This window comes from Dipodomys ordii, unplaced genomic scaffold (assembly GCF_000151885.1).
Source record: "Dipodomys ordii isolate 6190 unplaced genomic scaffold, Dord_2.0 Scaffold76, whole genome shotgun sequence".
Classification (NCBI taxonomy): domain Eukaryota; kingdom Metazoa; phylum Chordata; class Mammalia; order Rodentia; family Heteromyidae; genus Dipodomys; species Dipodomys ordii.
In genome coordinates this window covers 2052971-2080960 of record NW_012267292.1, presented here as the reverse complement: position 1 = coordinate 2080960, position 27990 = coordinate 2052971, and the positions used below count along the sequence as shown (strand labels likewise).

The 27990-nt window shown below is 41.0% G+C and overlaps 1 protein-coding gene across 2 annotated transcripts in view; it reads right to left on the bottom strand.

Moving 5' to 3' along the window:
- Grb10 (growth factor receptor-bound protein 10) overlaps window positions 1-21404 on the bottom strand; it is a 129188-nt gene extending 107784 nt beyond the window's left edge. For both annotated transcript variants that reach the window (XM_013024480.1, XM_013024481.1), the window contains exon 1: window positions 21268-21404. The gene's annotated coding sequence lies outside the window, so the exon portion shown is untranslated. The remainder of the gene's footprint in view (window positions 1-21267) is intronic.
- Between the last annotated feature and the right edge of the window lie 6586 nt (window positions 21405-27990).

Genomic DNA, 27990 nt, shown 5'->3' with positions numbered 1-27990 from the left:
AAGAGTGTTGTTTGCCTCACATGCATGAGGCCCTGGGTTCGATTCCTCAGTACCACATAAACAGAAAAAGCCAGAACTGCTGCCGTGGCTCAAGTGGGAGAGCACTAAGCCTTGAGCTGAAGAGCTGAGGGACGGCGCCCAATCCCAGAGTTCAAGCCCTACAACTGAAAAAAAAAATTTTTTTTAACCCAAAAAACAAAAGCAACAATTTAGCCAGGTGCCAGTGGCTCACGCCCCATAATCCTAGCTACTCAGGAGGCTGAGATCTGGGGATCTCGGTTCAAAGCCAGGCCAGGCATAAAAGTCCATAAGATTCTTATCTCCAATTAACCACCAGAAAACCAGAAGTGGTGCTGTGGCTCAAGTGGTAGGGCACTTGCCTTGAGCTAAAGAGCTGAGGGACAGCGCCCAGGCTGAGTTCAAGCCCCAAGACTAACCAAAAAAAAAAAAAAAATCAAGCAGGAGACTAGATCTGGCACTCTGGCTGCAGTTTGCAAACTCCTGTGCCAGAAGATGGGATTCATGGTACAACAGTGAAATGGAGCAAAATACGAGCAACTTTTGGGAACCAGCAGGGAACTCATGATGCTACTATCTGTGCCTTCCTCAGCAAGCTGGGGCTCTGGAGCAGGATCATGAGTAGAGTGTTCAGGATGGCTTATTTAGAATATAACCACATAGATTAATTCAGAAATCAGGAAAAAAAATATGAAAATAAAAATACTGTTTTAGGAAATTCAACAGTGAACTTAGTAACTTAGATAAAATTTATATTCAACCCTTTTTTTTTTCTATTTCCCAGTACTGGAGTCTGAACCCACGTGCTGGTTCTGCTAGTACTCTACCACTTGAACCATGCCTTGAGTCTGGCTTTTTTGCTGCGTTTTGGGTTGTTTTGTTTTGTTTTGAGATGGAGCCTGGCAAACTTTTCTGCCTCTGGTTGTTCTCCAGGTCTCAAGTCTTCAGTAAATCCCACCACACACTGAGGAAGAGTGTGTCAAAGGCAGAGTTTTGGATGAGTGTGTCTCATTCTGCCAGGACACATCAAGTCAAAAAAAGTGGGTTTAGAGCTCTTAAGATTTTTAAAGCTACTGACAGTATGCTGCAGATCCATTATTAAAAGCACTTTCCAGATTTCCCTCATTTCTCCCTTGACCCAGCAGACTCCATGAAGAAGGTCTGGGTGTTCACTGCACCTCACTTTCTCTGGCCAATCAGATGACCCATTTTGCCCGGGGCCACCTGTCTGGCTCTGGGAACTGTATGCAGGGCACACTCTGTGTTCCCTGGGGAGGGCTCCCCAACCTGCCAGCTGAGGCAGCCCACCTCTCCTTCCTATTGTTATACTGTCCTTGTTTTGGAATTATCCACTATTATCACACTTTCTAACTGTTCCATTCTACCTTCTCCAGAAAAATCCATAAACCCCTGAAAATTGTCTGCTGAGTTCCGAACTGACTCCTTGGTCCTCAAAATGACTGATGCTCAATCAATATCCAAGAAACTAACTATTTTTAAGTTATAACCTTTGTCTAAACTTCTACAGTTTGGGATACCTATGTATCTCCCTCAGTCCTCACACAAACAGCTAGTTTTTTAAGCCAATAGGAAAACTGAGGTAAAAGAAAGTTGTATGACTTCTCTAAGGTAACAAATCTGAAGTGCCAGATTTTAAAGGTATGATGTATCAAACAAGTCATTGCTACCTCCCAGAAAGATCCTTAGCTACCACCCTAATCAGCAGACTCCATTAATAAAGTAGAAAACAGGATCGTCAGATGCATGAAATAATTTTTTGCTCTGTACGTATGTATATATACATATATATATATATATGTATAAATTGACTCAAACATATATCATATCCAAGCTATTAGTGAACACAGCTAGAATTAGGATATTATTTGTATGTTGAAGATTTTTAAGAAGAAAATTTTCTCTATAAAACCCTGGAGATTGATCTAATTGCTGTAATTGCAGATTGCTCAAGACTGGAACCCACTGTAAATCATCCCGTTTTCTGAGAAATTCTGGAACTGTCATCTAATTTTCCAGGAACACAGAATAAATGCTGCCAAGTCTTGCTGTTGGGTTTTTACAAGAGTAGACAGTGCCTTCAAAAGCCACTGAAAAGCACTGAGCATTTTCTCCAAGTATGACAGAGGACCAGGGAATGCCCACCGTTGGTGCACTGGGTATCCTGGCTATGGGGAAGCAACTTTGGGCACCACAGAAGTGAGGACAAACACCCAGAAAATTTATAAACTAAGACATTCACTGGAGTCTGTGCTACTGCCATTTGTGTATGCACTAGCAGGAAATGGAAAATCCCAGGGGGTGAAGGTGGGATACGCAAAAAGTAAGGAGAATCTTGGTTGTTACGCCTCTCTGCACCATTATTTCACCCTCAGAGTCTACCCTGTTCCCACCTGACAATGATTTGGAGAGATGCCCCTAGGGATGCTGTCCTCTAAGTTCAACAACCCTATTATTTTAGGATGAAGGGATTAAGGAAACAGACAACAGACAGGGGGTATAAGTCTTAGCCCAGATGAGCCATAGCTAACTGGCCACCCAAGAAAAAGATCAATGACCTCCAGACCCAATGCTTTTATCAACTACAGCCTCTTTCTGAACAACAAAATCACAAGAGCAGGTGAAGCAGAGAAAGTTGAGTTGCCTTTCCTAGAGTTCACAGGCTAAATAGACTGTTGGTCACAACCAAACTTCCATTTGCTATGGTCTTTGTCTTCTAGCTTGCAACCCACTTTGGCTTTGCACCAAATTCCATAATTATAATGAATGGCATTCCCATTTTTCAGCCTTTCTCTGAAGGTTTTCTCTACTTGGAGACCAAAAGGAATGGAAAAGATTTCTAGTTGCAGCCAAATTGCTGTCTGTAGGCAAATTCTCCTCACTATGGTTAAAAACAGATTTCACAGGTAAAAGGACAAGAAAGCTTGAGTTCAAAAATGTGCAAACTTCTGATCAAGACCAACCATCGTATGAGAGAACTTCAAAACTTAGAATTCTGACAGCTGGAAGGAGGGAGGTCCAGGGGAGAAGGCACAAGTACTTAAATGACAGGCAGGCCTATCGATAAGGATAAACCGAGATTAAGGATTGTGCTGTAAAAACGCACTACTCTACAACACAAAGTAAAAATTTCAAACCAAAATCTATTCCAGAGGTTGAAAAACCTTATTTTCATTGGCAAGTTGCTGATGAAACTTTTAGTAGCCTATGAAGACGAGCTAGAGAAACTGAAGGAACAGAAATGAATGTGTTCTCCCACAGAACCTTATCTGAGACTCCGAGATAGAGAAGCAGCAAGAGCACAGTTTGGAAACCGAGGTCTCCACCAGCCCCTACTCAAGCATTTCCCTAGTGACCTGGTACAAAAAGGAATCTGAGCAGAACCTAAAGAAAGCTATTGGGTCCTCCTGCCATCTTCAAACTATATTTACTGTACTATAGTACCTGGAATAAAAGACAGACCATGAAAAATGATAGCCCTCAAAAAAAATCCCTACAACTGGCTCAAAGGTGGTATATCTCCATGGGCTTTGTGTGGTTAGGTGGCCATTTTAGGAGCCAGGGGTCACTAAGTAGAAAAGTTTGAGAAGACATTTGTGGGGCCCCAAGTCTACACAGGAGATGGGCACTGAAGGATAAGGAGACCTCAAACAATACATTTAACTCACATTCTCAGCATTTGACCTCTCCAAGTTATGTGGCCCTTTTCTCCACAGCACCTATTAGTGTCCTGAAGACTTTATCACTCTGGAAAATACCAATTTACTCCAATTGCAAACAAGCCCTGAAGGGGTTATGAGTGTCTGTGAAGCCAGGACCACTGAGTCACAGGTATAAATGCTTGGCCATAGCCAAGAACAAACCATAGTTCTCAGTGGATGCTTACCCCGCAGGCATAGTACCCAGCCCGGCACAAATTCTACTGACAAAAATAGCCAAACAAATCCAGATAAAACTCTTAGGGCTCAACTGTATCCTCCTAAACCTTATCACTGAAGCTCCTAGGCTCTGTGTTTGGAGACAGGACCTTTAAATAGTAACTTAGTGAGGTCACTAGGATGGCCTCAATCCAATTACAAGTGATATCCTCAAAAGAAGAGATCAGGATGTAGATATGCACAAAGGGAAGACCAAAGGTAGAGATGGTAAGAAGATGGCTTCCACAAGCTAATGGGAGGCCTCAGGAAAAACTAGCCTGTCACAACCCTGATGTTAAAAGACTTTCAGCCTCCAAGACTAAGAAATTAGGAATATCTATAGCTGGTACCAGTCTGTGATGCTTTGTTATGGAAACCTTACCAAACTAACACAAACCCAAAATAAAAGCACTTCTAAATTATCATTATAGCTAAGAGGAGCAGAAGTGTGCTAAGCCTGTCAAATTTACCACTGGCCATGTTTTCTCCAGAGTCTTTCTAGGGCCCTTCACATCTCCAGTAGAGGAAGGAAAGAACAACCACCAAAGAGGCTGCTGGAGCAGAAAGGAAGGAAAAGGAGAAGAAGTAATGAGGGCTCACAAGATGGCAAGAGAGATATCATGACTTAACTAGCCTGTGTCTGACTTACTGATACCTAGTTTGTGGTCCAGTTTCTGGCAAGCCTTGTGCCCCCAAGACCTCCAAACTTCTCTACATCTCTGGAATAGTTTTATGTGTCCTGTCTCTATAGTACTTGAGTGTTTTTATTCATGGGTGCTGCTTTGTAGGTGGCTCTGTAGACACACTTCACTATAATCACTTCACTTTAAGGAAAACAGATAACTATTAATAGGGGATTCATTTGTTTTATGCATTTGTTTTAAAGCAAAAACAGATTTTTGCAGGAAAAAAAAAAGCAATTGTTTAATGGGCACAATAAACTCCTACCTGAATTTTCTAGCCTGCCCTTCAGATTTTAGAGTTGTAAAGTTCTGAAAACTTATCTTTATAAGCATAAATATGTAAGTGCTGTTCCATTGGACAACCTATCATCTCTGTGGACCAGTGCCACAAATAATTTGCTTTTCAGTACTGCTGTATGCTTAGGGCCAGCAGTCTCTGCCTCCTACACTGCCCAAAACTATCTACAAAGTCAAAGCAATCTCTAATCAAAATCCAACTAATGTCTTGCATAGAAATAGGAAAAGAAAAAATAATTCTACAAGGATTCTCAAGGGATCCCCAAAACCAAAATAAATTTGAAAACCAACAATGAAGTTGGAAGACTCCCAATTTCTCACTCCAAAACTCACAACAGAACTACAACAATTAAAACTGTGTTGCTGATACAAACACAGAGACCAGAGAAATAAAATAGCCTAGAAACAAACCTTTGGATTTTTGGTCAATTGGTTTTCAGCATCAGACAGTTTTTTCTAATCAGTGGTTTAAAAAAAAAAAAACACAAAAAACTGAGTGTCAAGAATGCAGAGGACTCGGGCGCTGGTGGCTCACACCTGAAATCCTAGCTACTCAGGAGGTTGAGATCTGAGGATCACAGTTCAAAGCCAGTCCAGGCAGGAAAGTCCATGAAACTCATCTCCAATTATCCACCAGAAAACTGAAAGTGGTGCTATGGCTCAAGTGGTAGAGCGCTCATCTTGAGCTGAAGAGCTTAGGGACAGTGCCCCAGCCCAGAGTGCAAGCCCCATGACCAAAAAAAAAAAAAAAGGATCTTAACCTTAAACCATAACTGAATTGACTGAACCTGGCTGAAAGATCTAAACATTGGAGACAAAAGCATAAAATCTACAGAAGAAAACATCAGAAAAAAAATCTTCATAATGTTGGATTTGGTTGTGACTTATTGGATACAACACCAATGGTATGGCAACAACAGAAAAGTAGACAAAATTATTCTTCATCAAAATTTACAACTTTAGTAGATCAAACACATTACCAAGAAAGTGGAGGTCAATGTACAGAAAAAGAGATGAACAGTCACAATATATAAAGAACTCCTATAAACTCAATAAGAAAAACATAGACCAGTTCAAGAATACACAAAGGACTTGAGTAGATAGTTCTCCAAAGAAGATATAAAAATGGCCAATATGCTCATAAAGAGTTCCACATCATTAGTCACTAGGGAAATGCAGATCAACACAACAGCAAAATACCAACTTGCCTTCAAGAAGGGAGGGAGGGAAAATGAATAATATGTATTGACAAAGACACAAAAAAATTGGAGCCTTTGTGCACTGCTAGAGTGAATATAAAATGGTAGCAGCTGGTGTTGAAAATGATATGGTGATGCCTCAAAAAATTAAAGAATTAACATGATTCAACAGTTACATCGGCATGCTCTGCCAAAGAACTGAAAGCAGGGACTCAGACACTTGTATAGCCATGCTCTCAGCACCACAATTCAAGACACAAAAAGAGGAAGCGATCCAAGTCTCATCAACAAATTAATGGAGAATACACACACAATGGAATGGTATTCACCCCTGAAGAAGAATGAAATTTTGATACATGCTACAACATGGATGAAATCTGAAGACATCATGGCAAGTGAAATAAGCTATACACAAAAGGACAATTATCATATGAACTCATATTTATGAGAAAGGCAAATTTATAGACAAAAGTAGAGCAGAAGTCATGAGGAATCTGGGGAAAAAGAAAAGTGTAATGGGTTCAGAGTTCCTTTCATTGGAATAATTAGCACAGTTCTAGAAACAATAGTGATTGCATATATCAGTGTGTACCTACTGAAAAAATGGTCAAAATGGTAAATTTTATGTTTTACATAGTTTACTGAAACTTAAAAGGTATTGAAAATAGGTCATTTAGTAAACAACCTTTAATAAAACCAACAACTTCCACATTTTTAATACAACCATGAGAATTCAGCAGAATGTCTCAGGAAATGAAAGCTTGGAGATATATATATATATATAAAGCAATGCTTCCAAATTTCACTTTTGTACTTTCAAAACTATTTTTAAAAATAACATCATCATCTTTTCTGGTCATACTTATTCCATCATGTGGAAATTGTTTATAGTTTTTCAATGACCTTGTCTGGTTCTGTAACTTGGTGCATTGCTGTCAATGAGGTAAGTGTAATCCATATAAAAAGCCCTCCATCAAATTATTTTGCCACCCATGTAAGAGAGATAAAAAGTTGTGGCTATCAGTACTCTTTCAAGTCTGGATAGCCTACACATTTTGAGCATATTCTATCCCTGGAATGCTCAGAAAGCTAAAAACTTTCTAAGCATTAAAATGATATTCAAAAAGCTCTGGATTTTGTAGAATTTGAGATGTTTAAAGTTCCAGATTAGAGATTCAATGGGTAAAGTCTATGCAAATATTCCAAAATCTGAAATACTTCTGCTACTAAGTATTTGAGATCAGGGCTACCCAATCCGTATCTACCAGACCTAATCAAAAACCTCACTTCAGCCAGGCGTCGGTGGCTCACGCCTGTAATCCTAGCTACTCAGGAGGCTGAGATCTGAGGATCTCGGTTCAAAGCCAGCCCAGGCAGGAAAGTCTGTGAGACTCTTATCTCCAATAAACCACCAGAGAACTGGCGCTGTAGCTCAAGTGGTAGGGTGCTAGCCTTGAGCTGAAAAGCTGAGGGACAGCGTCCAGGCCCAGAGTTCAAGTGCCATGACCGACAAAAAAAAAAAAAAAAACACCTCACTTCTAAGTGCTCCACAAGTTAAGCACATGTGATGATCTACACTGTTAAAGAACTCAAGTCTTAAATCACCAGCTATTTACCAAAATTAGGTGTGCTAAACGTGGACAAGGAAGAATAGTTTTCTAAGCCAGTGGCTCTACAGCAGCTTTGTATTTATAATAACACAAGGTTCTTATTAACAGTTGTAGGATCACTATGAATATGTTCCAGTTCCTGTAGCCTTTTTCTGCTCCTTGCTTAACTGGGCCTCACTCTCACGTTCATCTTGCTGTGTTGTTTTCATATGTCCTTGTAATGTTGAAGGTTAAGTGTTCCTTTGCAAGACTGCTATTATAAATAATGTATGGATGTCTGCTGATCTTAAATGAGTTGCGACCTTTATCATAAAAATTTAAATAATCTTCATTATAAAGTTTGCACTTCTTTATTAGACTATAGTTTAGAAAACAGTTCAGTCAAAGTCAAAAGTTGGCTGATACTAAAGTCAACATTTTTCTTAACAAAGTCAATATTTACACTTCTGGATCCAATAGACAAACTTGAACATGCCTTTATTGTTCTGATGGATTTTTTTGTTTTATTTTTCCACCTTAATGTCAATTTGTACCAGTTAAATTAAAACTCTACAATTGTCACAAACTTAAGAAATGTGGCACCCTATCACAATTTTTTGAAAAGTACATTGGGTGTTCCTAACTGAACTTTGGAAACATTGGCAGATGGCAAGTGACATTCTTGGGCATTTGACATCAATTCTCTCTGCAAATTATGTTCATGGTGGATGTGAACGATGTGAACAGTAGAGTGTTCACACTTTTATCTCAATGGTGATCAACCTGACATCAACTATTAGAAAAATAAAAGACAAGAGCAGTTAGTTGATGACCAAATGACACATGTATGACCAAACCAGGTTCACCTGGTTCATTTTCCAAGCCATGTAGCTCATCACCTCTGGCAATGTGTTTAGTACTCAATACGTGCTGAGAATCTGTGCAATCTACTCTAATATTCCCTCTTCTAGTTGACTGATTAAAAAAATCTTTCATGACCTACTAACTTGAATTCAAGGCATGATCATGGGTTACAACCTACAATTTGCAAATATGGTTGGGATGGGGTTTGGGTTTGTGGACAGTATCTGGGTTGCCTTTCCATTTGGAGAACCCAATCCCTTCCTGCCAACACCTCCACGCTCACGGATCCTCCTTCTCACTCTCCTGCTCCTCTGCAGCCCTCAATCGTCATTCCTGTCTTGGCTGGCTGAGGACCCACCTGATGCAGGGCCATTCCCAGTAATATCTTTGCTCTCCCACTCATCTCTTCCACTGACCTTCTGTTTTAGAAAAACACAGCTCATCTGCTTAAACATAATTAGTCACTTCCAGGACCTTCTTAATCAGGAGCTGTATGAGGCTGGAGAAAAGTCACTCAACTGTGCTAAGTGAATGCTATTTTTCTTTTGACCACAGATTCAAAATGTTCATATAACATGACTAGGAAATTCTGTTTTTTTGGGGTCCGGTCGTGAGACCTGAACTCTGGGCCTGGGCGCTGTCCCTCAGCTCTTCAGCTCAAGGCTAGCGCTCTACCACTTGAGCCACAGTGCCACTTCCGGCTTTTTTCTTTTTGCTTATGTGGTGCTGAGGAATGGAACCCAGGGCCTCAGGCATGCAAGGCAAGCACTCTACCAGTGAGCCACCTTCCCAGCCCCTGGCTAGGAAATTCTAATGTATTTCCTCAAGAAATCTTTGCTTGCTTCAAAATGTGTGTTTCAAATGTTCTCTTCTGTTCTTTTCGAACGCTGCTGTTCCCTGCTCATAGAATATTCCCATGACAGCCACATGAGTGACCAAATGACCCCTTCAACATAAGCAGTTTTAGCATAAATGCTCAAGCAGCTCTCTTTTTTTTTAACTAACATTTTTTTTTTTTTGGTTGGTTGTGGGGGCTCAACTCTGGGCCTGGGCACTATCCCTCAACTCTTCAGCTCAAGGCGAGCACTCTGCCACTTGAGCCACAGCACTACTTCCGGCTTTTTCTGCTTTTGTGGTGCTGAGGAATCGAATCCAGGGCCTTATGCATGCAAGGCAAGCACTCTACCACTGAGCCAACTTCCCAGCGCCATCGGGTATCTCTAATGCAAAAACCCAGGCTATAGTTTGGAATTAGAATTTTCTCCCATAGACCCATGCCTGGTCTTACACTTGGGTGGGAAATGGGACACAGGGAAAAGTGATATGTCATTGGAGACATGCTCAAAGGACACTAGGAGACCCCAGATCCTTCTGGCTTCTCTCTTTGTTTCACATTGATCTTACTTTACTGTTTAGGTAGTTACAAATCCCAACTTCAAGAACTTGGTCTTGCTCCCTGCTATTCCAGAATGATGGCACAAGGTAACAGAGATTCAAGATGTATTGCTAATTAAATAACTGGATTGCATAATTATAGATAGGAGAGTTAAGCAAATAAAATTAAATTTTAAAATTAAAGAGTAATTTCAAGTTTTGAGGTAAATCATTGCAAAAAAAGATAAGTTGTACATTCTGCTAAAACTGGAAAGTCCTGTTTTTTTCTTAACAAAGTATAATGGAACAATTCTCATGATATACTAAGTTAATATGTCTAAAACTAACACCACCATATTTCTAAATTTTAATAAAGGATAAAAAGACTATTTCAAACATCAAAAAGAAAATAGCAAACACACCAATGACCATTTGAGACAATTCTTAAATATATATATTTATACATATGTATTAAAAATAATTTTAAATGGAGAAAAATCACCAGCAGTTGGGAGACACTGGCTCCCCATGTGAGCAAAAAGAGAAGTGAAATTAGAGTAAAAATCATGCCTGATTCCACACATATTAAAGTACAACAATAGACAGTGATACAAAAATCATGTTTGGAGATTATTTTTAAAATACTATACTATAATAAAAAAGATTCCATATTGCAAAGATCTCTGAAGCTGAAGAATGTTACTCTAGGAGGAACTCAACTGAAAACTGCATCTAGGTTTTTGTTGTTGGTTTGTTGTTTTTTTTTTTTTAAGAAAAAAAAATCAAGTCTTTCCTAATTACTCATTGAAAATTTTTTGTCCTCTGCCTAACGTGAATAACCCACAACTCAGGGGAAAGCTGTTAGTCCTGCCAGAAAAAAGTGAAAAATAATTTATTTTCCATTGCACTGAAGATCAGGACACCAGACCTCCGAGTGCTTAAAACAGGCTGTGTTCTTACACTGACTGTACAGAAAGAGGAGGCAGAGTAAACCTACCCCATATACACCTCAGCCCAGGCCTGTGCCTAGTCTGAATTGTGAATGGGGAGACAAGGGAAAAAAATAAAATAAAAGAACAGGACACCAATGAAAAAAGAAGAGGTGGTACTTTTTTTCACTCAGCTTTCCATCCTTCTAAGGAACTCCTGAAATAACCAACTTTGAAAGATAAAAGAAGTTAATCCTGCTTACGGTCTTGCTGATCCCGGTCCAAGATGGATTGTCTCTGCTGTTCCTGGGTCTGGATGAGGCAGCAAAAGATGTTGAAAGTGCCCAGCCGAGTACTCACCTTAGAGCTGGGAAGCCACAGAAGACTGGAGGAACAGAAGGTACCAAAGTCCCATAATCCCCTTCAAGAGTACCAAGACTTTCCACCAAACCCCACCTCTTAAGAAAGACTCCAACCACTTCCCAATAAAGCCACCCTGGTGACTAAGCCTTTCACATATGGGCCTTTGGGAGATACTCAAAGTGCAAACTATAGCAACACAGCTCTACAACTTCTTTGACCTGGGTTGTTTTTCAGGTCCGAGAAAATCTGTTTCCAAACCCAGGAGTGGTGTTGCCTTTCCTAGGCAACAGAAAGATAGTGCCAGCCACCAAACCCCACCAAAGACCTCTTGCCCTCTGTCACCTTTCATCCATCCTCCATTACTTACTGTCCCACAACAGCCTTTTCTACCACTGTAAACTCCCACCCCAACCCTACCGGATTCTTTCCCATGTCCACACCACTCCTGTCTCTAGACTCCATGCACTCGCTTTGGCCCAAGTCTTAATAGTGCCAGCTCCTGCCCCTCTTTATTTCCTACTTGTTCAAGACTGTTCTTAGGTTTGGTCTCTCCCTTCACTCTCCTTTGTGCATTTCTTATATTTAGAAGGAAAAGAGGGTATGGGGGACTATCCCTCTTCTCTATCTATTCCCCATCTGCATCTTTCTGCAATTCCTGACAAAGGATATTTTATACCATTGGCTGTCATCACCTGAAATCAACAGTCTCTCCAAAACCCTAATCTCTCCAATGAATTCTCTTGCAAGTTCTCCAAAGATCCTAAGTGCATGACAATTCTCATTCTGCCTTTCTCCCTAGCTCTCCCGCCCACCATTGTCTGGCTCAGCTGGTGTGCTTCTTGATCCACAAGCACTAATTAATTCTGGGTCTTTCCCAAGGTTTTATACTCAGGATTAGGCTGGAAGGATTATAACTAGGGTAAATATAGGCTTCACTGTAAAATAGCTACAAATTGTACAGTGAGTTGGTGTGTGATTTGAGTATCTTTCATACTTATTTGAAGCATTTAGTTTCTTAGTGGCCCTGTCTTTTGGGATGCTCACTGGTGGTGGACAAGCATGAGGAGGGACCAGGAGTCTTCTCCAAGCCAGGAACAGCAGGTGCAGAACTGAACCTTGAACTTGGGTTGGAAATGTGCTCTTGAAGAAGCAAGCAGAGCAGAGCAAAGTGTGGAGAGTTCCCAAATTCCTTCCAAATCCACAAAAACAGAAAAGGCTTTATAGTCAAGTAAGTTTGGGTTTTATACAAAGCCAAACGTTTTACTTTCTCCTAATATGTCTTTGAGCCTTTAATCTAGCACAGCAGTGCTGTGGAAGTGTTTCTTAAACTTGGTTTTACCTTCTCTCCTACACTGGGTTTCACCCTTTTCTATTGCTTCCTTCCCCTCCTCTCTCCCTTCTTCTATCCTCCATATCATCAGAGGGCTATTTGGATAGGTGGGGTGAAGAACCCACAAGAGGAGTGCTTTACTGTAAGAAAAAGCAGGGTGGTCAACACTGCTTGAAGTGGCAGTAGAGCCAGGTAGCAGCATCACCCTGGCTCCCCTGTGGAGGACAAAGCTGTAGCTGGGCAAGAGGGGAGGTCAAGACATGTCAGTTAGCAGAATCAGGTGCACAGACCCCTGGGGAAGCTGTGAGGGGAGAAGAGATACATGTGAAAGAATCAGCAGGGTTCATTATCTGTAGCCTGCGCAGCGGACAGAGGGCATTTCTGTGTTATAGAAATGGGAAAAGAGTGGGAAGAAGCAGGGTCGTCTAGAGCTTACTTTCATGTAGGAGTAGAACTTGGGGAATCCAGGAGTGGGGAGACCGTGTTTGTTCCCTGCATGCTCCTAAGACAAATGTTTCTTCAAGGTGCAGAGGGAATGGAACCACTTGAACAAACATAAGCACCCTGGTTTCTTAATGGGGTCCCATAGATGTGGGTTAATTAAGCCTAATTTCCTAAAACAGAGCCCTCTTGCCACAGTGGACAGTGATGAGCAGGCAGGAGCCAGCCACCATCCCAGCAGACAGAACCCATGAGTGGCTATAGCTATTGAGCTGTGTAGGACATCCTCACCCTGAAAACCTCCTTCATCAGCAACTGGGACACTATTCTTCCAGAGTCAGGTAAGAGGGCTAGAGACCTGGATACTACACTCCCTCACATCACCTGGCATCCAGAGCCAGGAAAATGCGGCACATGGCATGCTAGTGGGAGATGTGTCTAATTGTAATTATCTAATGTGTCCAAGTAGGGAATGGACATGACTAAGGGTTTTAACCATCGAGAAAGGCAGATGTGCAAGCTGAGCTATGAGGGAAGGGAGAAAGGTAACAGGGACATAGGAGCAAAATCAGAGATGAGGGGAAATGGAGTAGGCTAGGAGAACAAGGAAGCACCAAGTTCCAAAAGTGGGCAAGGAGTAGTCTCTTGAACAATTGTGATGGGCTGAGTTCTGGGATATGCAGAGTCCCTCCTTCAATTGGTTATCGCTCATGTTTTTTTAAGTTTATAGTGGCACAAAAGTAAATCCATAAAAATCATGTGTTTTGCGCTTTCACTACAGTGTTCAGTAAATTGCATCAGCCATTCAATATGTAAGTATTCTAAATACATATTAAGACAGTCGGGGCTATGCTCAAATGTCCAGTAGAGTAGTGTATCACATGCGTTTTTGACTTACAATCTCTTCTTCTTTGGTTTTCCTTTTAATTTGTTATTGCTAACATAAATTCACTGCACAAAGGAGTTTCATTGTAATATTGATATACACGCATACAATATACTTTCTGTTTGTATTGCTTTCTTAACCCCTTGCCTTCTCTACCTACCTTTTAAAGACTTATTATAGGATAATACTTTCAACCTACCTTCATAAGTCAAGAAGCAGCTTTATGTTTTTCTTCTCATTCTTCCAAACTATGCTGTGAGGTATCCCTTGCCCACAAGGAGTTGAAAGCTCAGGAATCCAGCAACATAAGCAATGTACTGCTATAGCTGGGATGGGGGTCCCCTGAACCTCAGTGCTATGAGAACAAAGACTGGGATATGGCATAATGATAACCATTTTGACCACAGACTTAGAGGTAAAGCAACCTAGTTTCATGGATCAGGGAAGAATCATAAAAAATGCTATGGATTGGAGAGGGTTCATGTGCTCAAAGCTTGGGCCCCTGTGTGACAGGGCTGGGAGGTAGTGGTACCTTTTAAAGGTGGGCATAGGACAAAACAATTAGGTCATGAGAGCCTTGCCTTCAGATGGGATTAATGCTACTTGAGGAGGCAGGGAGGGCTTGTGTGACAAAGTAAGGCAACTCTCCTGCTTATAGCCTCTTCTGCACATGGCTATTAGATCTTGGGCTTTTAGCCTCAGTACTGACAGCCAAATAATTCTCCTTTCTTCTCTCTAGCCCATCCTCAGAAATTTCATGATTGTAATAGAAAATGGAACCAACTCTTCTCCCCCACCCCACCCCCTCCAAGAAGAAAAAAACTACCAGGACATTTCTTTTCAAAAGCATCAAGTCAGAAACTACATGGCTAAAATGAGATGGACATTAAAATACATATTAAATAAAAACATCTTATCTTTAAGGGTTAGAATGGTTCTGGAAACCTATATGCTCTGCATGATGCTGAAATTCTTAAAACTCCAAAGTTCTAGACATTTACAAATATGTATCTTCTTATGTAAAATTTGTTTTATTATTTCTTTAACATTTAGCTATCAAATAGAATTTTAAGTGGTTTTGGTATATATATATATATATATGTATGTATGTATGTATATATATATGTATGTATGTATATATTTGACTAGGGATATAGCTCCGTGGCAGAGTGTTTGACTAACACACATAGTCAAAGGTTCAATCCTAGGCAATGGGGGGGAAAAAAGGATAAAAACAAATAGACCCAAAATCCCAGACTCAGAAGGTTGAGATTGGATCAGAGATCAGCAGGTATGCCCAGGGAGAAAGTTAGTGAGACTTCATTTCAACTATTAAGCTAGGCATGTTTCATCATCACAACTATTCAGGAGGCAGAAATAGAAGAATCCAAGAGCAGGCAAGTTCAGGACACTACAAGGGCTGGAGACATGATTCAAATGGTAGAGCCCTGTCTTAGCCAAGTACAAGGTCCTGAGTTGAAGGTCTAGTCTTGCAGATGGATAGATAGAGACAGACAGACAGATTTTTAATCTGCCTTGGTCATATATTTCTATACAACTAGAATCCAGAGGCAGTATAAGTAACCAAAATGATTTTTCTGAAGTTTGCAAAAATCTGTAGGCTCTGTTATTTCAAAAGCCATTTTCCCCCCATTGGATCTAAAAACTTTAATAGCTAAGGAAAAAAAAATCATCCTCTGATGAAATCATCCGCATCAAACATGTGCATGGCAAACTCTCAGTCCTCAACTTGTTTTTCTATGAAGTAATCTGTCAGTATAAGGAAAGGACACCTTTGAAATGTTACTTTCTTCTCCCCTCCATCCTGTCTTCAGCCCTCAGCCCTGTTATTACTGAAAGCGTGAAATGCTTCCTATGTAGTGATTCAAGCTGTTATACTCCTTATCATAAATCCTACAACGTCTTACTACATTCCTCCATCTTCTCTTGAGACTATAAACTTAAAAAAAATAATTAATCCTCTTCTCAACTTAGAATGGATTATAACAGCCTACTGATCTGGCAACTCCCTTGGTAATACTGTGGCCAGGCTGCCCTGTTGTCAGAAAGCAAAAAGGAAACCTCTTTATCCAAGAATCCTGTTGGAATGTCCGTATCCATCTGTCAGGTCACAAAAACACAGAGAGGGGTCTTCTGGAAGATCCCTAGGAAACACCCTGAAATAAGCTCCCTTTATGACCCGAGGAACAACATTTCCTTGAGAGCTGTCAAAACAGAAAATTTCTTCACAAAATTGATCATTTTTTAATTGAAAGGCCTCAAAGGTAGCTATTAGTCACATCTTCATATACATCACTGTTACCATTAACATTAAAAAAAAATCTACCTCACTGGATAAAGATCAAAGCCTCCCCCTAAAGTCCCCCCAACCCCCCCACACACACATACACACTAGTTTGCTGCACCTAAGCAGGTGAACATAATAACAAGACTTCTCCTATCTATCATTCTCCCATACCTACATCCCAGGGCAAGCCTGTCCAATAGAAACTTCAATAATTATAACATATATCCAGCCTGGCAGGAGTCTGTCCTGGAAGAAGAGACCTGGAAATGTTAGACCTGGTGTCCCACCATTCTAAATCACTATGGGAGAGAAATACATAGACAAGCATCGTGCTTGAGTTTTCTAAACCCACCAGAAGTCAGAGGTTTTTATATCACAAAAGACACACACATTTCCAGTCTATTTCTGTTGGCTGTACTAACAGGAGGGCAAAGATAGTAGACACCTTGGATAACGATTCAGCCCCGGCCCAAGTCAAGCCTGCACTGATCTCCAGGGTCCCAAAATAACTCCTGCTGACCAGAAGGATGGGCCTCCAAACCACAGTCTGGGCTATCTGAGGACAGTGCTCCCAGGAATTATCCTTAACCATCTTACAACACGCATGGAGTCAACAAAATGAGGATAGATTCCAAGGATCCACAGTGGTTTGGCTCCTGATACTGTAGATCACACTCAGCAAGAATTAGCGAGGGTAGCAGGGCATACTGGCGCATGACTGGAATCTCAGCCACTCAGGAGGAGGGCGGGAGGCAGAAGATGATGAGTTTGAGGCCAGCCCGGGCAAAGGTCGTGGCTGGACTCTGTCTTAAAAACAAAATAAAAACCAAAAGATCTGGAAAGGGTAGTTCAAATAGTCTGGGACTTGCCTAACACGTACAAAGCTCTAAGTTCAATCCCAGCACTGCAACTATTTATGCACAGAAGGAAGGAGAAAGAAGGGCAAGGGAAAGGAGGTGAGGGGAAAGGCAGAAGAGAGGGGACAGGCAAGGGACAACAGAGAATTAACGAGGGTGCTGATTCATACATAGCTAGAGCTTGCAGACATCTCCGAGAGAGAAATCAAAGTCTTAGTGCTTCATCTTTCCACAGACATTGCCTTTCTTACCACTTCAACATCTACTTTGTTCAAGACCAGAACACACAACTATTGAGAATGCCACAGCCATGACCCAGACCGGGTGATTATAACCTCAGCAAGAGATTGAACCCAGAAAGAACACAGAGAAAGATGAGGCATTTCTACAATCTTAGAAAGACATATAGCCACAGATAAAGATGGTGATCTGCAACCACTGAGACAACAGAAGCCAGAAATAGTGCAAATGCCCATCACCAGGCAGATGTGAGATGCCCCATCACAATTCCTCTCAGCAATGAAGGGGATCAAAAGATTGATATGTGCTTCAAACAAGATAATCTCAAAGTAAGTTAAAGAAACTAGACAAAGAACATTAATTTCCTTTACACAACAGTCTAGAAAACTCAGAATAATCAACAGAAGGAAACAGGTCTGTGAGAAGGTAGCAGGGAAGAAAGGACAGGAGACAATGTGGTGGAGGAGCAGGAGTGAATGACAACATGTCATCACCTTGATTGACGTCTGATAGATCAACAGACATCAGATGACAGTTTCAAATACGTACAGTTTATTGTATTCAGTGTTTGACACCTCAGTAACTATTAAAATGAGAAAGCAATTTGGGAGAAGGAAATCAAAAGGTTTGGTGTGACCAAGAACAAGTAGAGTGAATTCTCATCCTTGGTGGCACTTACGCTCTGAGAGTTACTACAAACACTGAACTAAGCCATGGTTCCTGGGTCACATATAGGTTTTAAGATCTTGTGAGCCTTGGGCCCCATTCTGACAACAAACTGATATATAACCATGGCTTATGCATGTTACTGTTTAAAAGCCCTTTACAACAAACAAATTACTGATGAATTAACATTGAACTTACCACTATCCAGCAATACTCACTCATACCTGAGAAAGCCCATTCTCAGCCCTGCTTGTTCTGTGAGGCATCAGCAGCTTTCTTGAGCTTAGGAATACAGTGAACACCCTAGCACTACAGACTTTGGAGCTATTTTCACACCAAACAGGACACCAAACACACCACAAAGAGGACACCAGTCCCCAGCATAAGGGCGGTTCCTCTGCTGGATTATGGGCTAGTTCTCACTACCCTAGGGATCACAGGTAAGTTTCAACAAGCAGGAAAACTCACAAATAATGAGTATCACGTCCCAACTGGGGAGGGGGCATTCCTTTACTTCACTGGACTCTTGTCCAGGTCAAGGGTGTTAATCCACGAGGATCACACAGAACCATACCCAGCACATAGAAGCACAGTATGTTTTAGCTGGTGTTCTTGTTACCATTTGGATTATCCTTATCTGGTCTCTGTACCCATAACAACCTGTGCATCCACTCCATGTAGCACGTACTCTTTGTGTTATCTACTTCTCTACACACCACTCCCTATATCTGTGAACATTCCAAGGACCAGACTATACTAGGGTATCAGACGCTTCGCAGAGCCTCAGCTGAGAATCCTGGGGTTTGATCTCCATAACTTAAGTACTAGACCATCTTCTTGACTTGTAGTAATGTAATTTTGGTATAACCACTTAAACGCAGTGATCCTGCTGCCTTATCCTAAAATGATCCAATACCCTAAATTTCCAGAAATTCATCAAGACTTACTAATATTTCAGTATGATTTTAGTTCTCAAGAAACCCTGATCTTGCTGATAAAGATTGGAAGTCACCAAAATGAGTGAGATATGGTTTTCCTTGGTAGCAAATCACATCTTTTCCCAGTTCTAATGGGAAGAAAGGACAGTAAGAATTTTTGAACTGCAGAATGATAGCAAGAAGACAAGTTAGGATGGTGAAGATAGGGCTCAAGTGGTAGAAAGCACCAGCCTTGAGCAGAAAAGACAAATAAGAGTGAAGGCCCTGAGTTCAAACCCCAACAGAAAAGATCAACTAGAAAAGAAACAGGAGAGATTAACCATCTACTGGACATTAAAAGATTATTGAGTTGTAATCTCTCCAATCAAGGGAAACTCCAGTGGAGTTTTTAAAAATGTTCACTTCACAATGGATTCTAATATGCAAACAGGTATGCTAGAATTCCAACAATTATTTGTTTGTCTCAATCTCAAAAAGGGCCAAATGACTAATGTTTATCTATCCTTGTAAAACTCAGTGGCCACTTGGAAATAGAAGCTTTCTATCAGAAAACTTCTAGGGTCAATGTAGAACCTTCCTGTTCAGCCAAGCTAGAGTAAGATCAGACCTCCCTCCTACTACTAGATACTCCAGACATACCAACAAGAAAAAAAAAGAAGAGCGCCAGGCATGGTGGGTCTTGCCTGTAATTCCAGATATTCAGGAGGAGACAAGGAGGATCAAAGTCTAAGGCAGCCCATATAGGCTGTAATAAAAGTCATGTGAATATGGTATGTCTCTCTCCTTCTTAAAATATCTTATTGTACTGCACTATATTTGGCCAGTGCATGAAATCAGAAAAACTGAAAGCCAGATAAAAGGGGTAACTATACTGTTTCCTCTCTCTCTACTAGGACCCTAAAAAATAACAGTGCTGGCTCTTGAGTTTCAGTGAACAATAAAGGAAAAAACAGTAGGGATTACCCTGATATTCAACTACCCAAGTCCCATCTCACAGGATTTTTGAGTCCTACTGATAGATTTTTCACTGCTTGTTGTGACAAATACCTGTGAGAAACAGTTTAAAGGAAGATAGGTTTGTTGGGTGGAGTTTTCAGACCACAGATGACTGGTTCTACTGTCTTGGGAAGGAGGTAAGGCAAAACATGGTGACAATAAGAACACATATCAGGGAAGGCTGCCTTCATAGTAGCTGGGAAACAGAAAAAGGAAGGGGCTGGGAACAAGGCATTTAAAGTTTACTTCTCCAGTATATACCCCCCCATTCACCCACTTCCTCCATCTAAACCTCTCTCCTTCATTTCGAATTTTCAATTATACCACCATTATGAATCCACAAAGGGATTAATCCCCTGACTGTGTGTGTCACCACCCTCAGGCAACTGGAATGCACAGTCCCCAGTCTAGTGTCTGCCCCATGGGCTAGTATGCCCTCTGTGAGGGAATATGTTGTATTCTTAGTACGTTCATGTCAAAGTTTTAACCTCCAATTCCTTACAGCTGTATTTGTAGACAAGAATCTTTAAAGAAGTAGTTAAAATAAAATGAGATTGTGAAGGTAGAACCTAGTCTCCTATGACTAAAAAGAAAAGGTTAGGACACAGACACACACACAGGAGACTCACATGAAAACAGAGGGAAGATGCTATTTGAAAGCCAAATGGAGGAGAAGCCAACCCTACAGACATCTTGACCATGAACTTCAGTTCCATTATCTTGCTTAGCCTCCAGTCTGTGGCCTCTAGTAGGTCAGCCAAACCTGATTATGACTCTCTTTGTTGCTGTTTTCTTTTTCAGTACTGGGATTTGAACTCAGGGATTTGTGCAAAAACTCGGTCGTTGTCATCTTCAACTTTTCCTTTGCTGGTTATTTTTGAGATAGAATCTCAACGCCTGCCCAGGCTTGTGCTTGGACCACAATCCACCTATTTTAGGCTTTCATTTCTAAAACTGGGATGACAGTTGCTACTACCACACCCAACTTTTTCCACTGAGATGCAGACTTTTCAAGGGCTGACCTGGAAGCATAATCCTCCATATCTCAGCCTCCCACATAGCTAGAATGCCAAATATGAACACTGGCATCAGCTGCCCTCTGATAGCTGTTTTCCTCCTGGTCAGAGGCTCCAGTGGGCCCTTCTTCAGGAAGTCCAGTCAGTTCTTTTGTTGGCACCTTATAGCTCAGTGTTCCTAAAGAGAGCAGAACTAAACCCTCTGAGACTCTGGAATAAAGGGTTTCCAAACTCTATAGTGGCACACATCTACTCACCTTGCATTAATCAATATTTAACAAAAAGACTCTTCACAAAGAAAGGTTCTATATACAGATGGAAACGCAAGGAGATCTTACCTGTTATGAAGTGCTCAGGGGATCCGTCTGCCAAGACGGCCACCAAGCGTCACCAAAAAGAGAAGAAGATCCCACCGACCACTAGGCCGACACTCTCCAAGACTGTCTTCTCCCACTCCCCAAAGGAGTCAGCTCCAAAGCTGAAAAAGGAAAAGAGGCCATTAGTGGCCTAGTTAAAACAAAAAACACACAAAAACATATATACAACTGAACACACACTCGCATGCACCCAGGACCAAAAAAATGTTTAAAGATACAAAAGAATTTTTTTTAAGATCATTGAAAGGACTCCTTTCTCAAAACAGATCAAGAAAATGAATTACCAAGAACTTGATTTCTAATTCCTACATCTACCAACTGTAAGGGAAAAAAATAAAAGCTCTAAAGAGTACCAGAGCTCAAAAGAAAGGCATCTCAGCCTCCCAGTTCACTGCCCGCATGTCTCCCTGGTTCAAAAAGCAAGCGACCTTCAGTGTAGGTGGGGTTGTGAAGCAAAGTTTACCTAGAAGTCAAATTTTGAGCACAGATCAAAGCCCACATGCTTCTCCCATGGAAGAATTTCTGTCGTGTCCAAATTACTGGACACTCTTAAGTTTCAGTATCCCTAATTACAAAATAGACATGAAAAATAGCTTTTCCTTTACAGGGCTTTTATTAAAAGGATCAAATGAGTAAATGCACATACAGAATTAGGGTCCGACCCGACATAGGAGAAACACCAAACCAATAGTGGTTATCATTAACAACACACCAAATATTCCTCTATTTCCAGAAGCAAAATCAGCCACACTGGTCTTTTTAGAACCAAATAGGAGATGTGTGAAACAAGATTAGTTCAAAACTCAAAACTCAACATCATAGGTATGCACAAAAGCTCTTAACTTAAAAGAGTGCCTACTTTAACCCTCTCAAAGAATTAAAAACTTGAAAAAGTATCATGATATTATGTTTAACTGGACTGTTTCTTTTAAATTCTAATAGCTAAGTTGAACACAGGTTGTTTTGCTTTGTTTTTTAAGGTGGACGGTCAAGCAAGTATGATGGTTTCTGAGATGGCAGTGGGCCAAAATGCTGGACAAGAGCCTTGGGTTCACCATAACAACGGTAAGTGTATCACTTCAAATCCACACATCCTGAGGGGTTTCCATCTGCAGAGAATTTAATCTTTTCCTAGATTCTTATCCAAGTGCCTCAGGACCACTTCCCAGAGCCTCTGCCAGACGTGTGCCTGTAGATTTAGAACATATGCCTGGGAGATTTTCTTTTCAAAGTGTGCTTTGAATTGATCTATAATTAAGGTAAACTGAATTTGTGTGTGTGTGTGTGTGTGTGTGTGTGTGTGTGTGTGTCCTAGCCAGCTGGTCCCCACTCAAACCCATGTTGCATCTATTCAAGAAGGTTGAATTAAACAATCCAGTCAACCAAGCAAGTGAGTTGTGAAGTCGACAAACTGAACAGGATGACTATGAACCTGCCCTCCACCATAACCTCAGGGCCGTTCAATAGACATCGGGAAGTCTGTTACAAACCACCACCTCTGGACCCTGTTTACGACTGCCCCATGCAGAACCTACAGCACCTACGTGCAGAAGCACATGTCATGTTCTGACCTTGACCACTAACAGCACCTACAGAGTCCACATGGAACTCACTGGTCTCTTTTCCTTATCAGTCAAGAGAGCTCTTCTCACGTGGCTTTATAGTCAACGTGGCAAAAACCTGAGGTCTTACTAAAGTATATACTAACCTTGGCAAAAATGAATGTCTCAACTTTCTTCCAAATGTTTCAGAAACAAAGTGCCTCTTGACTCCTGTTTAGTATCTTTAACATCTCCCTGAAATTCCTCAGCTAATGTAAAGTTTTCCTTCTGTCTAGCTTTCACACACTAAATATTTAGAGTAATAACAGCGACTATTTAAACACTCAACAAATCCCAACTTTCACAACAGTGGGTTCAGCCAGACAGAGTGAAATATAGCCCTTCTCAAAAGAGGGCATTTTTAAAATTAAATGCTTCTAATTTCAAAAAGTTAAATTCCATGTCAGAGAGTACTGTGTGTTTTTTTTAATTGCAGGAAGAAGGCACTTACGAAGATACATTAAGAAATATGTGAACAAAGTGAGATTGAAAAAAAAAGGCGAATTTCTAAAAATGCAGTTATAAGATTTTAGAAGGTTAGAAGCTGTGGACAAGTTAAAAGTGAGTCAACCATTAAGTGGAAGAACTGCAGGGCAGCCCTGAGGGGTACTCATCCAGCATGTTGCATGCCCTAGGTTAGATCCTTAGTATCACCCAAATGCTTTTATCAAAACAGGGTGTGCAAAACCACAGGCTACAGCTCCTTTTCCAGGGAAAGTAACAGACTTGAGGCCATACAAGGCACAGTAGAGGAAGTCAACCAAACACAGGAACCTTTCTCACCTAGCTGCCAACACACTCGAATCAACAGGTACACAGCAACCTTCCATAATTCAGCCACTATGGCCCAGATCTTCTGGACCATGTCCTACAGAGTCCCTTTCTCAGTGGCCCCCCCAGTGAAAAGAGGTTTGCAGGGACCATGTGCAGAAGTGTTAGACAAGTGTGCCAACGCCACAGAAAGAACAAGACGCCATTGCTGAAAGCAAACAAAAATTAACCTGAATGTGTAAGGGGTCCAGATCCCCATGATTTGGGTCTCAATTCCCAAGTCAAAAAAAATGAAATACAACAGGGTGAAGAAAAGAAAGCCTACTTGAAAGAAGCCAAATGCTTTTCTCTAAAACTAGTCAAAGCAGAGAGGGACAAGATAATTGCACGTGTTCACACACACATTTGCAAACACCAACACAGAAACTGACCCGAAAACATTCCACTCACCATTGCTTCCACACACATACACACACACACACACACACACACACACACACGTGTGCATTTTAGTTCAGTCCTAAGAATAGCCCTTGTACAACCATGGAATATCACCGCACTTGAGAGATACACTCTGAAGTGAAAGCAGTTAAAAATAGTGTGGCGCTGGCACAAAAATATGTGCTACTGTTCGTCGGCAAGGGCTGCATTTACAAATATGAATGTGTTTTCCTCGTAGCTCCATGTGTTACGTGAGCGACACTGGAACAAGAGTGTATGTGTCTCCCTCCTCCCCGGCCTCGCACAGGACTGGAGGTACTGCAATCCCAGGGCTTCCAGCCTTCCCTGACTCTCAGGTGAGGCCACCCACCATCATGCCACTGTGGTAACTGTGACAAGGGCAAGGACAGCCCCACCCTTTGCTCACATCCTACAAAATGCTTGGAAGGCTTTTATGGAAGGGCTTTTTGAAGATTAAAAGGAATAAAGATGTGACACATGATAAAATATCCAACTGGATTAGTACTTCTTAATTAAGGATAACTAAACATCAATCTTTTGAAGCTGAATTGTTAGCCCCATTTTACAGATGAATAAACCATGGCTGAAAGATAGTAAGCCTGTGCCAGGGTCACATAAAAGCCAAGATTTGAGTCAACAGGTCTAAATTGAACTCAAGTCAATACAAATATCTATGTTTGGACTACCAACTGGCTTTCAACTTTGACAAAATATGACTGTGTTATAGGAAAAAGGATAGAAGGCTTTTAGAGTTGCCTTAAGGACTCTTTCAATTTATTCTTTCCATCACATCCTTCAAAGCATATGTTATATTGTACCTTTTTTTAAAAAAAGAGCAACATGGCCAAAAGGTAAAACCTAAAACCCAAAGCACTAGGATAACAGAAAAAAATTAATATCCTACTTTCTAGTAATTAAAGATTTTGGTTAATCAGCTCAAAATAAAGAATTCCCTTATCCTGACACATGGCATGAACAAGAAACTTCCAGCTGTACAAGAAAAAAAACCCAACAACAGAACTGACATCATGTCATTAAACCCACATGACATTATGAGTTATTACATTCCTTCCAAGGGTCCTAGATAATGTGGAAATACAGAACAGAAAAGGCTAGGAACATGTTGAATAGAAAAAATATTTTTGTTTAACTACTGTTACTTACAGCTGAAATGCACAATGACCAACTGTAAAGAATTTGGAAGAACTATGAACATTCTTGAGGTTGAGACTCCAACATGGTCTCACACCACCTCCTCAACACACTAGTACCATGCCTCAGGAAGAATGTCACCATGAACTGGTTTTCTTCACAGAAACAATAAGTAATACCAAAATAATCAGTAATACCCAGGCAATAAACACAAGATACTCTGAAGAGAGGGAAAGACTTTCAGAGAGGAACCAAAAAGTCCAGAATGTAGAAGCATATCCCCTTTGTGGAAGGGATTGCCACACCTCTCCCTGTCCAGGGATTTGTTAGTATAACCCAGTCTCAACGAACACCCAGGCTCCCAGGAATTCGATTGCTGAGCTAAACATACAGTTAGAGACACAGTCTACATAACACGGTAAGAGAATGTAGACGTGGAATGTGAATGACGACAGTATTTAAAAATAAGACCAAGGATTAATAACTGGCAATGGCTGCTCCATAAGATTCAGTCAGATCTCCACCTCCTGTGTGGATTGAAGATTTACAAGTTCCAAACAAAAATACTATGAGGAAATGTAGACAAATAATGTTATCAAATCTGTGTGAGAAAGATACTTCCAAGCAAGACTCTTAACCTAGAAGCCATGAAGGATAAACAGAACAAAAGTCTCTATAAGCAGTATCAAAAAGAAGCAAAATGACTCACACTTATAATGCTAGCCACTAAGGAGGATAACAGTTCGAGGTCAGCCTGTGCAAAATGTTAAGTAAGACCCCAGCTTAAAAATAAAACGGAACATGGTAGCAGATGCCCATTACCCCAGCTACATGGGAAGTATAAATGGGAGGACTTCAAAACAGGTTGGCCTAGGCAAAAAGATCCTAGCTCAAAAATAAACAGCAAAAAGGGCTGAGGGCATTGGCTCAACTGGCAGAGTACTTGCCAGCAAGAACAAGATCCCAAGTTCAAATCCCAATACTGCCAAAAGAATAAAAGATAAGCAAAAGCCATTGATCAAAATATCTGTAGTCAAAAGCACAAAAAAAAAAGCTAAGTTTCCATAATGGAAAAAGGGGTGATATGAATCAAGATGCATTGTACACATAAACTGACATGTTGAATTGAAATCCTTTTGCATAAGTATTTAAAAATAATAAAAATTCTAATAATTAAAAGATAAAAAATCAGGCATTATAAAATATAATTCCTAAGAAATTACAAATACTTCACAAAAATCTGTGTTTAATAAACCTCTTATTAAGGTAAAAAAGGGGGATAAGCAGTCTAATATGAAAATAGGAAGAGGGTAAAGCCAACAATTGCCAAGCCCACAGATCTCCTGCCTTTGCCTCAAGATGCCTAGAACTCTTCTTTCACCATTGATTCAACGCACCTCCTGAGTAGTTTACTATACTTCTCTTGCCTGGCCTGTCTCTGGATTCTCCCAGCATCCAAGCTTCTAGCTTCCTCCCCTGCAGACTGCTTGCCAATGCAAGGCTCTGGTCCAGCTATCCTGACCTGTTCCCTAATCTACCTTGTGAGATCAGGCTGCCTGGCACAAGCCTGCCCCACTCCACAGCCATTCTGTGGCTCAACCCAGACTCCTTCTTCTCCTTCAGAACATAATGCTTTTGCTAGTGTTGGTTTTCTTCCTGTCAATTTCAGTAAGAAACAGCTCTAAAGCCAGAGAACCCCTCCATCTTGGACACTAAGTAACTCAAACAGGCTGTAAAAAGAAATTCAAATGGTAGACAGTCATCAAAATGCACACAAATAGTCCGAAGAGAGTCAGGAGAGGAGGAGACTGGGTTACAGTGGGTAGTCATGAAGGTGGCCTTCACAAGCTCTGGAGAAGGAGGCAGCCTCGGCTAAGGTTCAGCTCCCCTGTGCCTCAGTTTCCTTCCCTCTCGCTAAATAAGAACAAAACAATTCCTACACTATGCAATGTTGAAAAAAACATTAATTGCCATAAAGTGTGTCCCATGAGACTGGCAGAAGGTAATCGCCTGATAAAGAACACAGAGAGTAAAGGCATAGAAATAAGATGGCACTACCCTAAGATGAAAGGTCATCTCTACAAATCCCACACAGAGAAAGAACCAAAGAACCTGAACATCAACAACCCAAGAGAGGCTACCACATGCAACAAACACGAGGTGGAAGTGGAAATCTTGATCTCTGTAAAATTTTAGGCTTGAACTTGTAAAAATAAGGACGGAATTCCTGACCAAATTTTCAAGCCCATTAAGTAACCAAGATTCAATCCAAGGGTCCTGTCTGCCAGTCTTGAAAATCTATACACCAAGAGTCCCCTGTGGTCCTCCCTCAGCCCTTGCATAGGGCTCTCCTGCCCTTTCTAGGGATTCCAGAGAAATCCCAGCTCTCTACCTAAACACAATGAGCCTATTAAGTGTTTCAGGCCAAGTCACATGAACATTAACTGCACAGACTCTGCTCTGTACAGGCGGCTTCCAGAAATGCAGAAGGACTTGGCCTTCTATTTTCTTTTCTTTTACTATCACCCTTTTCTTTTTCCTTGTCTTCTTCCCTGAAAGGGAAAGAAAAGGAAAGAAAGAAAGAAAGGAGGGAGGGAGGGAGGGAAGGAGGGAGGGAGGGAGGAAAGGAGGGAAAGAAGGAAGGAAGGAAGGAAGGAAGAAAGAAAGAAAGAAAGAAAGAAAGAGAGAAAGAGAGAAA